This window comes from Oncorhynchus nerka, linkage group LG27, assembly GCF_034236695.1.
Source record: "Oncorhynchus nerka isolate Pitt River linkage group LG27, Oner_Uvic_2.0, whole genome shotgun sequence".
NCBI classification, from domain to species: Eukaryota; Metazoa; Chordata; class Actinopteri; order Salmoniformes; family Salmonidae; genus Oncorhynchus; species Oncorhynchus nerka.
Window position 1 is genome coordinate 87,985,603 of NC_088422.1, and position 16,408 is coordinate 88,002,010.

General features: G+C 42.3%; 1 pseudogene; it reads left to right on the forward strand.

Moving 5' to 3' along the window:
- The first annotated feature begins 820 nt into the window (after positions 1 to 820).
- Positions 821 to 6,047, forward strand: LOC135565128 (major histocompatibility complex class I-related gene protein-like; annotated as a pseudogene).
- The last annotated feature ends 10,361 nt before the right edge of the window (positions 6,048 to 16,408 follow it).

The following is a 16,408-nucleotide window of genomic DNA, read 5'->3' on the forward strand; positions in this document are numbered from 1 at the left end:
ATACTATATGACATCTAATGTGATGGACCATATTACTGGACAGATATTATATAACATCCAATGTGATGGACCATATGACTGGACAGATACTATATAACATCTAATGTGATGGACCATATGACTGGACAGATACTATATAACATCTAATGTGATGGACCATATTACTGGATAGATATTATATAACATCTAATGTGATGGACCATATGACTGGACAGATACTATATAACATCTAATGTGATGGTCCATATGACTGGACAGATACTATATAACATCTAATGTGATGGACCATATGACTGGACAGATACTATATAACATCTAATGTGATGGACCATATGACTGGACAGATACTATATAACATCTAATGTGATGGTCCATATGACTGGACAGATACTATATAACATCTAATGTGATGGACCATATGACTCGACAGATACTATATAACATCTAATGTGATGGACCATATGACTGGACAGATACTATATAACATCTAATGTGATGGACCATATGACTGGACAGATACTATATAACATCTAATGTGATGGTCCATATGACTGGACAGATACTATAGATCTATGCAAAACATCTATATATTTCATTATAATCAGGCAGTGTGGATTAGTTTGACACATCATCAGCAAAGTGCAAAATAAAAAGGTAACTATTTATGCATCGCTTAGTTTATTAAACTCTTGTTAAATAATCACCTTTTAATAACGCACATTGTTCAAGAAAAGTGTCAAATTAAATTATACTTTCAGATTGTAATGCCTTTCATGGTACTTTTGCACATATTTTACCTACAGTATTTTACACCATAAAGATGTCACTCAGTAAGTCAATAGGATGAAAACAAAACACAAAGTCACAGGAGGGTTTAAACATTTATAGTTTTTAGATGTCAGGTCCCAGTCCACATAGTTACAACATTATGGAATATAACATTGCTTCTGGCAACATTACTTTAGAATGATAAACAAGGCTCCTGCTGCAATCAGAGATGAGTTTCCCTGGCATTGAAATAGTTTTTAGATGTCAGGTCCCAGTCCACATAGTTACAACATTATGGAATATAACACTGCATCTGGCAACATTACTTTAGAATGATAAACAAGGCTCCTGCTGCAATCAGAGAAGAGTTTCCCTGGCATTGAAATAGTTTTTAGATGTCAGGTCCCAGTCCACATAGTTACAACATTATGGAATATAACACTGCTTCTGGCAACATTACTTTAGAATGATAAACAAGGCTCCTGCTGCAATCAGAGAAGAGTTTCCCTGGCATTGAAATAGTTTTTAGATGTCAGGTCCCAGTCCACATAGTTACAACATTATGGAATATAACACTGCTTCTGGCAACATTACTTTAGAATGATAAACAAGGCTCCTGCTGCAATCAGAGAAGAGTTTCCCTGGCATTGAAATAGTTTTTAGATGTCAGGTCCCAGTCCACATAGTTACAACATTATGGAATATAACACTGCATCTGGCAACATTACTTTAGAATGATAAACAAGGCTCCTGCTGCAATCAGAGAAGAGTTTCCCTGGCTTTGAAATAGTTTTTATTATCTTGTCTTGGCTCTGCTTAGGGTTGAAACATCCTGATAACTTTCCCAAAGTTCCCAGGTTTTCCAGTAATCCAGGTTGGAAGTTTTCCAGAATCAGGAGGGAATACCAAGGAATACTTGGGAATTCAGTGATAGTTAGTGGAATTTTGCAACCCTAACTCTGCTAGACTGTCTGTCTTCTACCACTCCACATCCTGAAAAAATACAAGTATAAGTCAGTACTTAGTTAGTCTTTCAGAATTCTATTATAAAAGTCTAGGGTTGGAAAGTTATAGGAACTAAACATAAGCAATACCTACAACATACTGTATTTGGTTGTACTTTTATATGAACAGCTGCTGTTTTTATCATGTGTATGACAATATAATTCATACATCATTTAATGTCCCCTGCCATTTTAAAACAAAAGATGGCTACTGTAATATCCATCCAAAAGCACAAACAACCTAAACTAACTGGTTCAAAGTCCCCATTCCAAAGCACAATACCTAATGGTGGTTAATATTTGACCAATTGTATTGGAAACGGATCTTTTCTACAAGTCTTTTCAAGTCAAGAGTGGCCTCAAAACTTTCCCTTCCTTTTTCTGTTTCGTTGATTTAAAGGCAACGGTCAGTCATTTTCTTGGCAAAGTGCTCCACATCTTACTTAGCCTCTTATAGAAGTTTGTTTGGATTGTAAATTGTGTTCAGAAGGTGGCATTAAACATTCACATTCCTGCACACACACCCTGAGAGGACAGGCAGTAGGAAAACAGAGAGGGGCAGGCAGGCAGACTTGAGAGGAGACGGGGAGGGAGGAGTGTGTGTGTGTGTATGAGGAGAGCTGGACAGGCAGTAGGAAAACAGAGAGAGGGGCAGACTTAGCAGGCTACTGCATACACACTCTGAGAGGAGACGGGGAGGGAGGAGTGTGTGTGTGTGTATGAGGAGAGCTGGACAGGCAGTAGGAAAACAGAGAGAGGGGCAGACTTAGCAGGCTAAGCACACACGCAAGTGAACTCAAGCCACACACATGCTGCACACTCCAGCACCAATATGTATTTAAATTTGACCTTTATTTAACTAGGCAAGTCAGTTAAGAACAAATTCTTATTTTCAATGACGGCCTAGGAACAGTGGGTTAACTGCCTGTTCAGGGGCAGAACGACAGATTTGTACCTTGTCAGCTCGGGGATTTGAACTTGCAACCTTTCGGTTACTAGTCCAACACTCTAACCACTAGGCTACCCTGCCACCCCACAGACAGACAGACAGACAGACAGACAGACAGACAGACAGAAAATTATCATGATCAACACACAAGCACACATTCAGGTCTAAGGATTTCACTGAACGTTATTTGTAATTCATTTACAGTATCATCTGATTGGTGTTTGGCTGTGTGTGCAACATGCAACATGACTCACCCTCTCTTCCTCATTATACCCTCAGTTTTCATTGTCTTAAATTTCCACCTCCATTTGTTTGACTCGTTCAACAACATTTAAGTACTTTACCTTGTTTTGACAAGTGAAAAGAAAAGTCTGTCAGACACTTCAGAGCTAGAAAACTGCTACGTGAGGCTACTGGAAAAGTAGTGAACATTTCAAAATCATGGGCAAACTGTCCTTTCATTTGTTCATTAGTTTTACACTATTGTCAACACAGGTAAAATGGACTTAACTTTCTCTCAAACTAATTTAATGATTTTTTTATGTTATAAAATGTCAAATGTCCATAATTGTGTAATATCACTCCTCTCCCAGGTTCAGGATCACATTCTCTGTGGGCACTTGCCACATAGACAGCAATTGGAGAGACACCTTTCCCTGAGTTACGGTTGTGGTGATGTTGGATGATGTTCAAGTGGGTTACTATGACTCCAACGATAAACAGTCTGTCTACAGGGGACAACATATCAACGACAAAACTGAGGATGAGGAAGCTCAGGACGGAGCTCATGTATTTGGAGTAATATACCAGAGGTAATTTGAATTTAAGATAGTTTGAACTGAAGCACCACTTTAATCTCACGGAAGGTCTTTAAGTTCAGCAAAGATTGACTGACTGTGAGATGATGGACAATGGAGAACCAGTCTTGGCCGTGTTTAAAGATGTTTTCAATGGCATTTTTCAAGATGTATTACAACATGACACATTATACATATGATGCTGGGAAACTACTACTAGGAAGGGATGGGTTGATGCAAGTATACAAAATAATAACGTTTTACCTTCCCCTTTGCATCAAATCACTGAAGAGATTCCTGAAGAGAGAGAAGAACGTTGTGATGCGTGAAGTTCCTCCCAGACTCAGGTTGATAAAGAAAGAGGTTTCTGGAGGGTTCCAGGTGAGCTGCTTGGCGTTTGGTTTCTACCCCCGCCACATCAACATGACCCTGCTGAGAGACGGCCAGCCAGTGGGAGAACAGGAATAGTGCCCTCAAAGCTCATCACTAAGCTAAGGACCCTGGGACTAAACACCTCCCTCTGCAACTGGATTCTGGACTTCCTGACGGGCCGCCCTCAGGTGGTAAGGGTAGGTAACAAACCATCTGCCACGCTGATCCTCAACACGGGGGCCCCTCAGGGATGCGTGCTCAGTCCCCTCCTGTACTCCTTGCTCACTCATGACTGCATGGCCAGGCACGACTCCAACACCATCATTAAGTTTGCCGATGACACAACAGTGGTAGGCCTGATCACCGACAACGATGAGAACGCCTTTAGGGAGGAGGTCAGAGACCTGTCCGAGTGGTGCCAGGATAACAACCTCTCCCTCAATGTGATCAAGATGATTGTTGACTACAGGAAAAGTAGGACCGAGCACACCCCCATTCTCATTGACGGGGCTGTAGTGGAGCAGGTTCAGAGCTTCAAGTTCCTTGGTGTCCACATCACCAACAAAATATAATGGTCCAAACACTCGGCCATTGACCGCAAGACACTGCAGAGGGTAGTGCGTACGGCCCAGTACATCACTGGTGCCAAGCTTCCTGCCATCCAGGACCTCTATACCAGGCAGTGTCAGAAGAAGGCCCTAAAAATTGTCAAAGACTCCAGCCACCCTAGTCATAGACCGTTCTCTCTGCTACCACATGGCAAGCGGTACCGGAGCGCCAAGTCTAGGTCCAAAAGGCTTCTACACTCAAGCAATAAGACCCCTGAACAGCTAATCAAATGGCTACCGAGATTAGCATTGCCCCCCCCCATTTTACGCTGCTGCTACTCTCTGTTCATTATCTATGCATAGTCACATTGACTCTGCCTACATGTACATGCATATGACCTAAATTAGCTCAACTGACCGGAGCCCCCGCACATTGACTCTGTACCGGTACCCCCTGTAATACCGTTATTTTACTGTTGCTCTTTAATTATTTGTTTTTTAAAATGTTTTACTTGACACTAATTTTTCTTAAAGCTGCATTGTTGGTTATGGGCTTGTAAGTAAGCATTTCACTGTAAGGTCTACAGCTGTTGTATTCAGCAAATGTGACAAATCAAATTTGATCTGATCAAATTAGATCTGATCGATTTTTCAAAATTAACCACCCCTTCTATCCATATGCAGAAGGGCAAATTATCTAGAGTAAGCTAATCTATGGTTGAAGCATTGCTAGCATACTATATATTACATTTTGTATTGATATTTCTGAAAGTTATTTTATTTTTTATATAATACCCCCAATTGAGCAAATGTGAAAATAATTGGTTTTGAAACTCCACCTCTGTTTGAATGTGCCTATTTCAATTGTTGGGAGGTGCAAACGGCTTGGATACAAGAACACATGTTATTTTAGCCTCTTCCACAGGCTTTCATACCGAAGCTGAGGTGAACATAAAATATAACATCACTTTTCAGGCCACTGACTACAATCAAGCAGATTCATTCCCCACTAAAGGCTTCCTATCATAAAACTGTTACATTTTTTATAATACATACAACATTCACCTTAGTTTAATACTTATGACAGTCTTAAACTGGAGAGAAATAGAGTTTAGGATTTCTCTCCCTTCCACAGGGATAAACAAGTTCCTGAGAGAAGTTAAGGTATATAATTAACATTAATTAATGACATAGTTATTATGAATCGATGCATTAATAGATTAGGCTACATTTTATTGTCTGTAACATAGCTTTTATTTTGCAGGCAGGATGAACATACACTAGATACAATACAAAACAATACAAAACAGAGACACAGTGCTATGATTTTTTTCGCACACGCTACAGAAAGCTATATCAGTCCGCTAATGCAGAGTTTCCCAAACTCTGTCCTGGGCCCCTGTGCTAATATAGGACTAGTAAAGGCCCAATACACTAATTTTGTGAAAAAATTAAAAAATATTTGTTTATATTATTTTATTTTATTTTTCAGGGGGTGGTGCAGCACCCTCAGCACCCCTACTTCCTGGGGCTATGGAGACACTGTAAAGCCATTCCAATAATAAACAGACCTCATACACAGGATCACATGATTCTCCTTCTGGTTAAGATACTGGATATCAGCTGATACAGCACAGATGTAGAAAACATTCTGAAATGAATGAATAGTTATGATTTGAAATTACAGACTGCAAAACATATATAACTCCAGATTACATTTGCTGTTGCTGCAGTTCTTTTTCTGCTGTAGCAAACAGGTTCAAATGAAGATCCTCCATCTGTAATACTGCAATAATAATAATCGTGTGGGCAGTCATCTTTTCATTGTGATTTGAGCTGAATCGACAAAGTTCCATCAGCGTCCCAACATTTTATCAGGTCTCAGAATCTGAAGACAGGTTCATTTTTTTTGACACTTTTGCATCAACGTTGGCAAGTTGTGACAATGTCTACGAGAAGGTGCATCTCCTCCTTTTGACGCAAATGAAAATGCCCAATAGAATAACAACCAGCAGCATCACCAGTAGAGCTGAGAGGGTGGATAGGTGAACTCTCTCTGTCCCAGACTCCCAACTGACATCCAGCTTGTTGTCCAGACTGAGGTGAGAGGCAGTACAGGTGTAGTTGTGTCTCTTCTTTAGCTCCTCAGTACTGACCTCCAGACTCTTCTTCAGCTGGTAGGTCCATCTCCACTAGGCAGAACCTCCCCCTGTCAGCTCCTATTTATGGTGTTGAACGCTGAGCTGTAGTCAATGAATAGCATTCTCACATAGGTGTTCCTATTGTCCAGGTGGGAAAGGGCATTGTTGAGTGCAATAGAAATTCCATCATCTGTTGGGGCGGTATGCAAATTGGAGTGGGACAAGGGTTTCTGGAATAATGGTGTTGACCATGACCAGCACTTCATGGCTACAGAAATAGCTCATGATTTTATGTTTTAACATTTCTCTTGACCACAGGGATTCTTTTGGAACCCTGGTCATGGTTATGGTCACAATATTATGGTCTGTTCAGCCCACTGGCATTGATCTGGCTTTCAAACATTGCAATGGTATATTACAGAAGATCAGATCAGTGTATATGTATGAACGGTGACCCAACTCAGTTGATGATCTAGTAGTATCATTAACCATTTGTTTCAAACCACAGTTCTCAGCATATCTTATTCATTTAGTTCTATTTGAATTATTGTGATCCTTCCAATTTATATTATAATCACCCATCTCTGTTTATGATATTAATTAACACAAATTATTTTTTTGTTTTTTTACACCTTTTTCTCCCCAATTTCATGGTATCCAATTGTTTTAGTAGCTACTATCTTGTCTCATCGCTACAACTCCCGTACGGGCTCAGGAGAGACAAAGGTTGAAAGTCATGCGTCCTCCGATAAACAACCCAACCATGCCGCACTGCTTCTTAACACAGCGCGCATCCAACCCGGAAGCCAGCCACACCAATGTGTCAGAGGAAACACTGTGCACCTGACAACCTTGGTTAGCGTGCACTGCGCCCGTCCCGCCACAGGAGTTGCTGGTGCACGATGAGACAAGGATATCCCTACCGGCCAAGCCCTCCCTAACCCGGGCGATGCTAGGGCAATTGTGCGTCGCCCCACGGACCTCCCGGTCACGGCCGGTTATGACAGAGCCTGGGCACGAACCCAGAGTCTCTGATGGCACAGCTGGCGCTGCAGTACAGCGCCCTTAAACACTGCGCCACCCGGGAGGCCCTAATTAACACTAATTTTGTTCCGAATGTGCAAATTATCCAAACAGATCCGCAAGGTAGATGGATTATTTTAAATATGTTATTGGACCATAAACAGATATGGCTCATTAACCTTTAGGGACCAAATAATGAGGATCCACACTTCTTTGAAAATATACAGTGGGGAGATACAATGTGATTTTCTGGATATTTGTTTTAGATTCCGTCTCTCACAGTTGAAGTGTACCTATGATAAAAATGACAGACCTCTACATTTTGTAAGTAGGAAAACCTGCAAAATTGGCAGTGTATCAAATACTTGTTCTCCCCACTGTATATAATAAATGATTAACCCTGCAAGCAATACAAGACTTTATTAATATGGTGGGAGATTATAATACTGTTTTAAATACCTCAATGGACCGTAAAGGAAATCACACTACAAACTATAACCCTCAGGCTCTTAAGGAAATGATGAATGTCATGGATATATTAGAACTAGTGTATATTTGGAGGCTTAAATATCCTGACCAAGTGAGATATACGTAGAGGAGGTTTAATACCCTGACCTAGTGAGATATACATGGCAGAGGCTGAATCAAGCTAGTCATCTTGACATCTTTCTTATGTCATTCTCATTGGCACCAAAAGTGAAAAAGGTTTTGATAGAATGCGGTCGGACCATCAGATATATACATTACTCTTACTGAATTTCCACGTGGGCGGGGATATTGGAAATTTAATCAAAGCCTATTGGATGATAACTTTTTTTGTAACTAGGACAGAGAAATGTATAACTGAATTGTTCTGCCGTAACATAGGTACAGCAAATCCGCTTATTGTATGTGACACTTTTAAATGTTCCTTTAGAGGTCATGCAATTCAGTACTCATCTCTAAAACAAAAAGACATTTTAGGTGAAAGGAATCCATACTAACAAAGCAAATAGAAGGTCTAACAGAACAGATAGATAGCAATAAAAACTGACCCGTAGAGGCACAGAATCAGTTAGAGGAAAAACTAAAAGAAATGGAGGAATTTATTCAACAAAGATCAAGTGTAATAATAAAGCTGGATGGAAAATGGGGAAAAATTCATCTTCAACATAGAAATGCTACCAAAAATAATTTACTGAAACTTATTACAAATGATCGAGTCACCTACGATTCACCAAACAATATTTTGAAAGAGGAAGTAAAGTACTTTAAACATATGTTTTCGTTCTAGTCTCTCCATCTCCTCTAACCGAAGCAATTTATTTCTTCTTCTATTAATAATGTAAAATTAACAGCCATACAGAAAGACTCATGTGAAGGTGAAATTACAGAGATGCAAATGTTGATGCAATTAAAGCCTTTAAATCCAGGAAAACTCCAGGGCTGGATGGCATACCAGTTGAGGTATACCAAACATTTTTTTATATACTCAGAGGACCGTTTTTAGCGTGTTTTAACCCCTCCTATGTAAATGGTAGATTATCAGACACTCAACAAGAAAGTCTGATTTCATTATTACTGAAACAGAATACAAGTGGGAAATATAAAGACCCAGTCCATTTAAAATTATTGGAGGCCCCTTACACTTCAATGTTGTGATGCAAAAATTCCAGCAAAATGTATAGTGCATTGAATTTAAAAGGTTTTGTCCGACATTATTCATTCGAATCAGACAGATGTTTTACATGGATGATACATTGGAGATAATATAAGGCAAGTACTGGAGACAATAGAACACTATAAAAAATCTGGGAAACCAGGCCTGCTATTCATAGCGGACTTTGAAAAGGCAATTTGATAAAGTACGACTGGAGTTTATATATAAATGCCTGGAACATTTCAATTTTGGAGAATCTCTTATAAAATGGGTTAAAATCATGTATAGTAACCCTAGGTGTAAAATATTAAACAATGGCTACTTCTCAGAAAGTTTTAAACTGTCAAGAGGTGTAAAACAAGGTTGTCCACTATCGGCATATCTATTTATTATGGCCATCGAAATGTTAGCTATTAAAATCAGATCCAACAGTAATAACAATGGATTAGAAATAGAGGGCTTAAAAACAAAGGTGTCATTGTATGCTGATGATTCATATTTTCTTTTAAATCCACAACTTGGATCCCTCCACAGCCTCATAGAGGATGTTTTTTGGAACAGCAAGCCAGACAAAATTAAACGTGCATATTTATATAATTAATACAAATTCAGAGGACTGAAATGATTAAATATTAAAGCATTAGACCTCTCACTAAAGGTGTCAGTCATACAAAAGTTATACTTACATCTAAACTGGTTCTCTATCAAATTAGTAAAATTGTCTCAACCTATGTTCAAGAAAGGCCTTTTTCACTTTATTCAGATTACTGTTAACAGTGAAGAGGTGACTTGCGATGCTGGCCTTCTAGGCAGAGTTGCAAAGAAAAACCATATCTCAGACTGGCCAATAAAAATAAAAGATTAAGATGAGCAAAAGAACACAGACACTGGACAGAGGAACTCTGCCTAGAAGGCCAGCGTCACGGAGTCACCTCTTCACTGTTGACGTTGAGACTGGTGTTTTGTGGGTACTATTTAATGAAGCTGCCAGTTGAGGACTTGTGAGGCGTCTGTTTGTCAAACTAGACACTCTAATGTACTTGTCCTCTTGCTCAGTTGTGTACCAGGGCCTCCCACTCCTCGTTCTATTCTGGTTAGAGACAGTTTACGCTGTTGAAGGGAGCAGTACACTGCGTTGTACGAGATCTTCAGTTTCTTGGCAATTTCTTGCATGGAATAGCCTTCATTTCTCAGAACAAGAATAGACTGACGAGTTTAAGAAGAAAGTTCTTTGTTTCTGGCCATTTTGAGTCTGTACTCAAACCCACAAATGCTGATGCTCCAGATACTCAACTAGTTTAAAGAAGGCCAGTTTAATTGCTTCTTTAATTAGAACAACCGTTTTCAGCTGTTCTGACATAATTGCAAAAGGTTTTTCTAATGATCAATTAGCCTTTTAAAATGATAAACTTGGATTAGCTAACACAACGTGCAATTGGAACACAGGAGTGATGGTTGCTGATAATGGGCCTCCCTACGCCTATGTAGATATTCCATTTAAATCTGCCGTTTCCAGCTACAATAGTCATTTACAACATTAACAATGTCTACACTGTATTTCTGATCAATTTGATTTTAATGGAACAAAAAAATGCTTTTCTTTCAAAAACAAGGACATTTCTAAGTGACCCCAAACCTTTGAACGGTAGTGTATATTTGCAAAACAATATATGGGGGATTGGAAGTGATGCAGACAACTACATTGATGGAAGCTACAATCTATCTGCAATACTAAAGCTGATCTACCCACCCCCCAACATTTAAAAATAAATAAATAAATAAACAATGCAGTTTTACAAAAAATAAGAGTTAAGAAAATATTGACTAAATAAAAAAAGTGAACATAACATAATGATAAGGATCACAATACAATAACAATGATGTAAACAGGGGTACCGGTACTGTGCAGGGGTACAGGTTAGTTGAGCTCATTGAGGTAATATGTACATGTAGGTAGGGGTAAAGTGGCTGTGCATATATAATATACAGGGTGTAGCAGCAGCGTAAATAGAAAAATGGAGGTCAATGCAAATAGTCCAGGTAGCCATTTAATTAACTTTTCAGTAGTCTTATGGCTTGGGGGTAGAAGCTGTAAGGAGCCTTTTGGACTTGGATTTGGCGCTCCGGTACCGCTTGCCGTGCGGTAGCAGAGAGAACAGTCGATAACTAGGGTGGCTCTAGTCTTTGACCATTTTTAGGGCCTTCCTCTGAAACTGCCTGGTATAGAGGTCCTGGATGGCAGGAAGCTTGGCCCCAGTGATGTACTGGGCCATACCCATTACCCCCTGTAGCGCCTTGCATTCGGATGCTGAGCAGTTGTCATACCAGGCAGTGATGCAACCAGTCATGTTCTCAATGGTGCAGCTGTAGAACTTTTTGATGATCTGAGGACCCATGCCAAATCTTTTCTGTCTCCTGAGGTGGAAAAGATGTTGTCGTGCCCTCTTCACGACTGTCTTGGTGTGTTTGGACCATGATATTGTGTTGGTGATGTGGACACCAAGGAACTTGAAGCTCTCAACCTGCTTTACTACAGCCCGCCGATGTGAATGGGGGAGTGTTCAGCCCTTCTTTTCCTGTAGTCCACGATCAATCTCTGGTTCTATCACACTTAGAGTACTGTCCTGTCATATGGTCATCTGCAGCAACAAACATACCTAAACCAGCTCCAACTCACTCAAAACACGGCTGCCAGATTAACTCTTTAATGCTTTGTTCAAATGAATATCAACAAAATGCACCAGAATATCTTATGGCTCTCCGTTGAACACAAATTACTATCAAGTCTTTAGATTTTCTTTAGGAATGTTATATTTTTCAAGAAACCACAGTATTTCTCAGACCAATTAGTGTATACTGGTGTAAGAGATGGTAAGAGAATATGGTTCTCGGCACCAGTGTAACAGATGCTCCATGAAGACCAGAAGACTGGTCTCGGGCCCAGTGTAACAGATGCTCCATGAAGACCAGAAGACTGGTCTCGGGCCCAGTGTAACAGATGCTCCATGAAGACCAGAAGACTGGTCTCGGGCCCAGTGTAACAGATGCTCCATGAAGACCAGAAGACTGGTCTCGGGCCCAGTGTAACAGATGTCCCATGAAGACCAGAAGACTGGTCTCGGGCCCAGTGTAACAGATGTCCCATGAAGACCAGAAGACTGGTCTCGGGCCCAGTGTAACAGATGTCCCATGAAGACCAGAAGACTGGTCTCGGGCCCAGTGTAACAGATGTCCCATGAAGACCAGAAGACTGGTCTCGGCACCAGTGTAACAGATGTCCTATGAAGACCAGAAGACTGGTTTCGGGCCCAGTGTAACAGATGTCCCATGAAGACCAGAAGACTGGTCTCGGGCCCAGTGTAACAGATGTCCCATGAAGACCAGAAGACTGGTCTCGGCACCAGTGTAACAGATGTCCTATGAAGACCAGAAGACTGGTTTCGGGCCCAGTGTAACAGATGTCCCATGAAGACCAGAAGACTTGTCCCGGGCCCAGTGTAACAGATGTCCCATGAAGACCAGAAGACTGGTCTCAGGCCCAGTGTAACAGATGTCCCATGAAGACCAGAAGACTGGTCTCGGGCCCAGTGTAACAGATGCTCCATGAAGACCAGAAGACTGGTCTCGGCACCAGTGTAACAGATGTGATCGTACTTCGTAAATCTCTTGAGTAATAGAGAAAGGATGTCTATCCAGAGATCCCAGTTGATTGCTGTTTATTCCTGATGATAGACACAAGGAAGCACATTAGATGGGTGTAGATTTGTGATTCGTCTGTAGTAATAACTGCGAATTAGCAAGGAGTTAATGCCACCATTGTAATTAGAGCATGCTAGCTAACTTGCTCTTACAGGAATAACATACTATTAGAGCATGCTAGCTAACTCGCTCTTACAGCAATAACATACTATTAGAGCATTCTAGCTAACTCGCTCTTACAGCAATAACATACTATTAGAGCATGCTAGCTAACTCACTCTTACAGCAATAACATACTATTAGAGCATGCTAGCTAACTCACTCTTACAGCAATAACATACTATTAGAGCATTATAGCTAACTCACTCTTACAGCAATAACATACTATTAGAGCATGCTAGCTAACCTGCTCTTACAGCAATAACATACTATTAGAGCATGCTAGCTAACTCACTCTTACAGCAATAACATACTATTAGAGCATGCTAGCTAACTCACTCTTACAGCAATAACATACTATTAGAGCATGCTAGCTAACTCACTCTTACAGCAATAACATACTATTAGAGCATGCTAGCTAACGCACTCTTACAGCAATAACATACGATTAGAGCATGCTAGCTAACACGCTCTTACAGCAACAACATACTATTAGAGCATGCTAGCTAACTCGCTCTTACAGCAATAACATACTATTAGAGCATGCTAGCTAACCCGCTCTTACAGCAATAACATACTATTAGAGCATGCTAGCTAACTCGCTCTTACAGCAATAACATACTATTAGAGCATGCTAGCTAACTCACTCTTACAGCAATAACATACTATTAGAGCATGCTAGCTAACTCACTCTTACAGCAATAACATACTATTAGAGCATGCTAGCTAACACGCTCTTACAGCAATAACATACTATTAGAGCATGCTAGCTAACTCGCTCTTACAGCAATAACATACTATTAGAGCATGCTAGCTAACTCGCTCTTACAGCAATAACATACTATTAGAGCATTCTAGCTAACTCGCTCTTACAGCAATAACATACTATTAGAGCATGCTAGCTAACTCGCTCTTACAGCAATAACATACTATTAGAGCATGCTAGCTAACTCGCTCTTACAGCAATAACATACTATTAGAGCATGCTAGCTAACTCACTCTTACAGCAATAACATACTATTAGAGCATGCTAGCTAACTCGCTCTTACAGCAATAACATACTATTAGAGCATGCTAGCTAACTCACTCTTACAGCAATAACATACTATTAGAGCATGCTAGCTAACTCACTCTTACAGCAATAACATACTATTAGAGCATGCTAGCTAACTCACTCTTACAGCAATAACATACTATTAGAGCATGCTAGCTAACTCGCTCTTACAGCAATAACATACTGTAGCGACCCGCACAGACAGCTGTGTGTTATGTGTTAGGCTAGGAGGTGGTTGTGTTGTACTGACCAGTACCCGGTGTTCGCGGGGTCTGACATGTCAATCAACCTGCTATCTGCCAATCACGGGAATGCCTGGAATGTTCTGATGCCGGGCATCCTGGTGGTTGGCGGAGTGGCGTGGAGGGGGGTTGGGCAGGGGGGTGGAGCATTGGAAGTTAAGACCAGGTTCAGCCTTTGTCCTCTCTCTCTTACGTCTGGGCTTCACAAGAGAAGGTCACGATTGGCTTGTGGGTTATCTGTCATCTATTTGGCGTGTGCTACGGCCCAAACAGTAGCCTGTGTAAAGTTGGTTTAATAAACCGTCAATTCGCAAACTCAAGCCTCTGTCTGGACAATTGTTCATTTATGATCTAGTCAGGTCATTACATTGGTGTCAGAAGTAAAAACGTTGATACAAGTTAGCCAGCTAGCTAGCTGACTTATGTGGCTAGCTACCGTAGGTGAGAACGGGGATTGAAAATGCTTCGAGGGAATCCGAAAGTGAAGGTGGAGGTAGGGGACGATTATGGCCAAGGAGGTGCGTGTGAATGGACGTCGGGGGTTCTGTCTGAGGAGATCGCCAGGGCGTCGGAGCGCAGAGGCCGCTTGAGGGAGGACGTTAGAGCGATGGCGGCTGAAGCGGGCATGAGTGCTTCGTCGACTGTATTTCGCGCGGATTCTGGTGGGCGGACCGAAGTGGTGACGTCGACGCGGCGTGACGAGGAATCTGGGGCTCAGGATGTAAACAAACATGGCGGCGCCCAGTTCCCGGCTGTGTCCGTATCTGTTAAGACCCCGAAGTATTCCGGTAAGGCGGATTGGGAAGCTTTTCATGCTCAGTTTGAACTGTTAGCTCATTTTAGGGGGTGGTCGGATGAAGAAAGGGCACTGCAGTTGGCTTTATGCCTCACGGATGAAGCTCTGGCCTGTTTGATATTGATTAGCCCCGAGGACAGGCATGATTATGGTGCTTTAGTGGGAGCACTGAGGAGGCGCTATGGACAGTGTGTACAGCCCGGGCTACTGCGCTCCGAACTGAGTAATAGACGCAGGCAGCCTGGAGAGCCTCTACGGGTGCTAGCTAATGACATTGAGAGCCTCTCTCGGCGGGCATATGCTCACATGCCCCCCTCCGTGCAGAGCGAGCTAGCACGGGACCAGTTCATACAGGCGCTCTCTCCTACGGAGCTGCGCATACAGACCCAGCTGGCTCATCCTGAGTCATTGCAGACAGCCTTGGAGATGGCTTTGGAGAGGGAGCTGGTGTGGGCTGGGGCTTCAGCTGGGGCTTTGGTGGGGGTGCAGGGAGACACACCCTCTGTGCGAGCTGGGGGGCAGAGCAGCCCGGAGCCGGAAAAGCCTGCTTGGGTGGCCGAAATGACAAAACTCATTCGTGCTGTGTCGCTACAGGCGGAACGAAACACACGCCCTGGTCCCAGGGTCTGCTGGGGTTGTGGCCAGCCAGGCCATCTGCGCCGAGATTGCCCCATGTCCCCCAGAGCTCAGGGAAACGGCTCGGGGTCCGCATAGACCGGGTAGTGGGGACCCCTGGCTTTCTATCCCAACCATCATCATCTTCAGGAGGAGCCCACCGGCACAGACGGGGAAGCAAGGCTCCACTTCCCCCAGAAGCAGACGAGGGCAAGCGGATGGAGCCTGTTGTTGTGGTGGGCCGGACCTGTGTTGGGGACTTTTGTCATGTCCCTGTCACTGTGGAGGGGGTGCCCTGCTCCGCCCTGGTGGACACTGGGTCCACAGTAACCCTGGTGAGGCCAGATATTGTGCCAGGTTGGACTCAGTGTGAGCCTACAACTGTGCAGCTCCGCACAGTCACAGGTGAGCTGGCACCCATGAAAGGGAAGGGAATAATGACTCTGACAGTAGGGGGCAGGACTGTGCGTCATCCTGTGTGGGTGGCGGCTGTGCAGGACCCTTGTATCCTGGGGTTGGACTTTCTTAGGAGCACAGGCTGCCAGTTAGACCTAAATAGGGGCACACTGAGCTTACAGGGAGGGACGGAAGTCACCATGGCC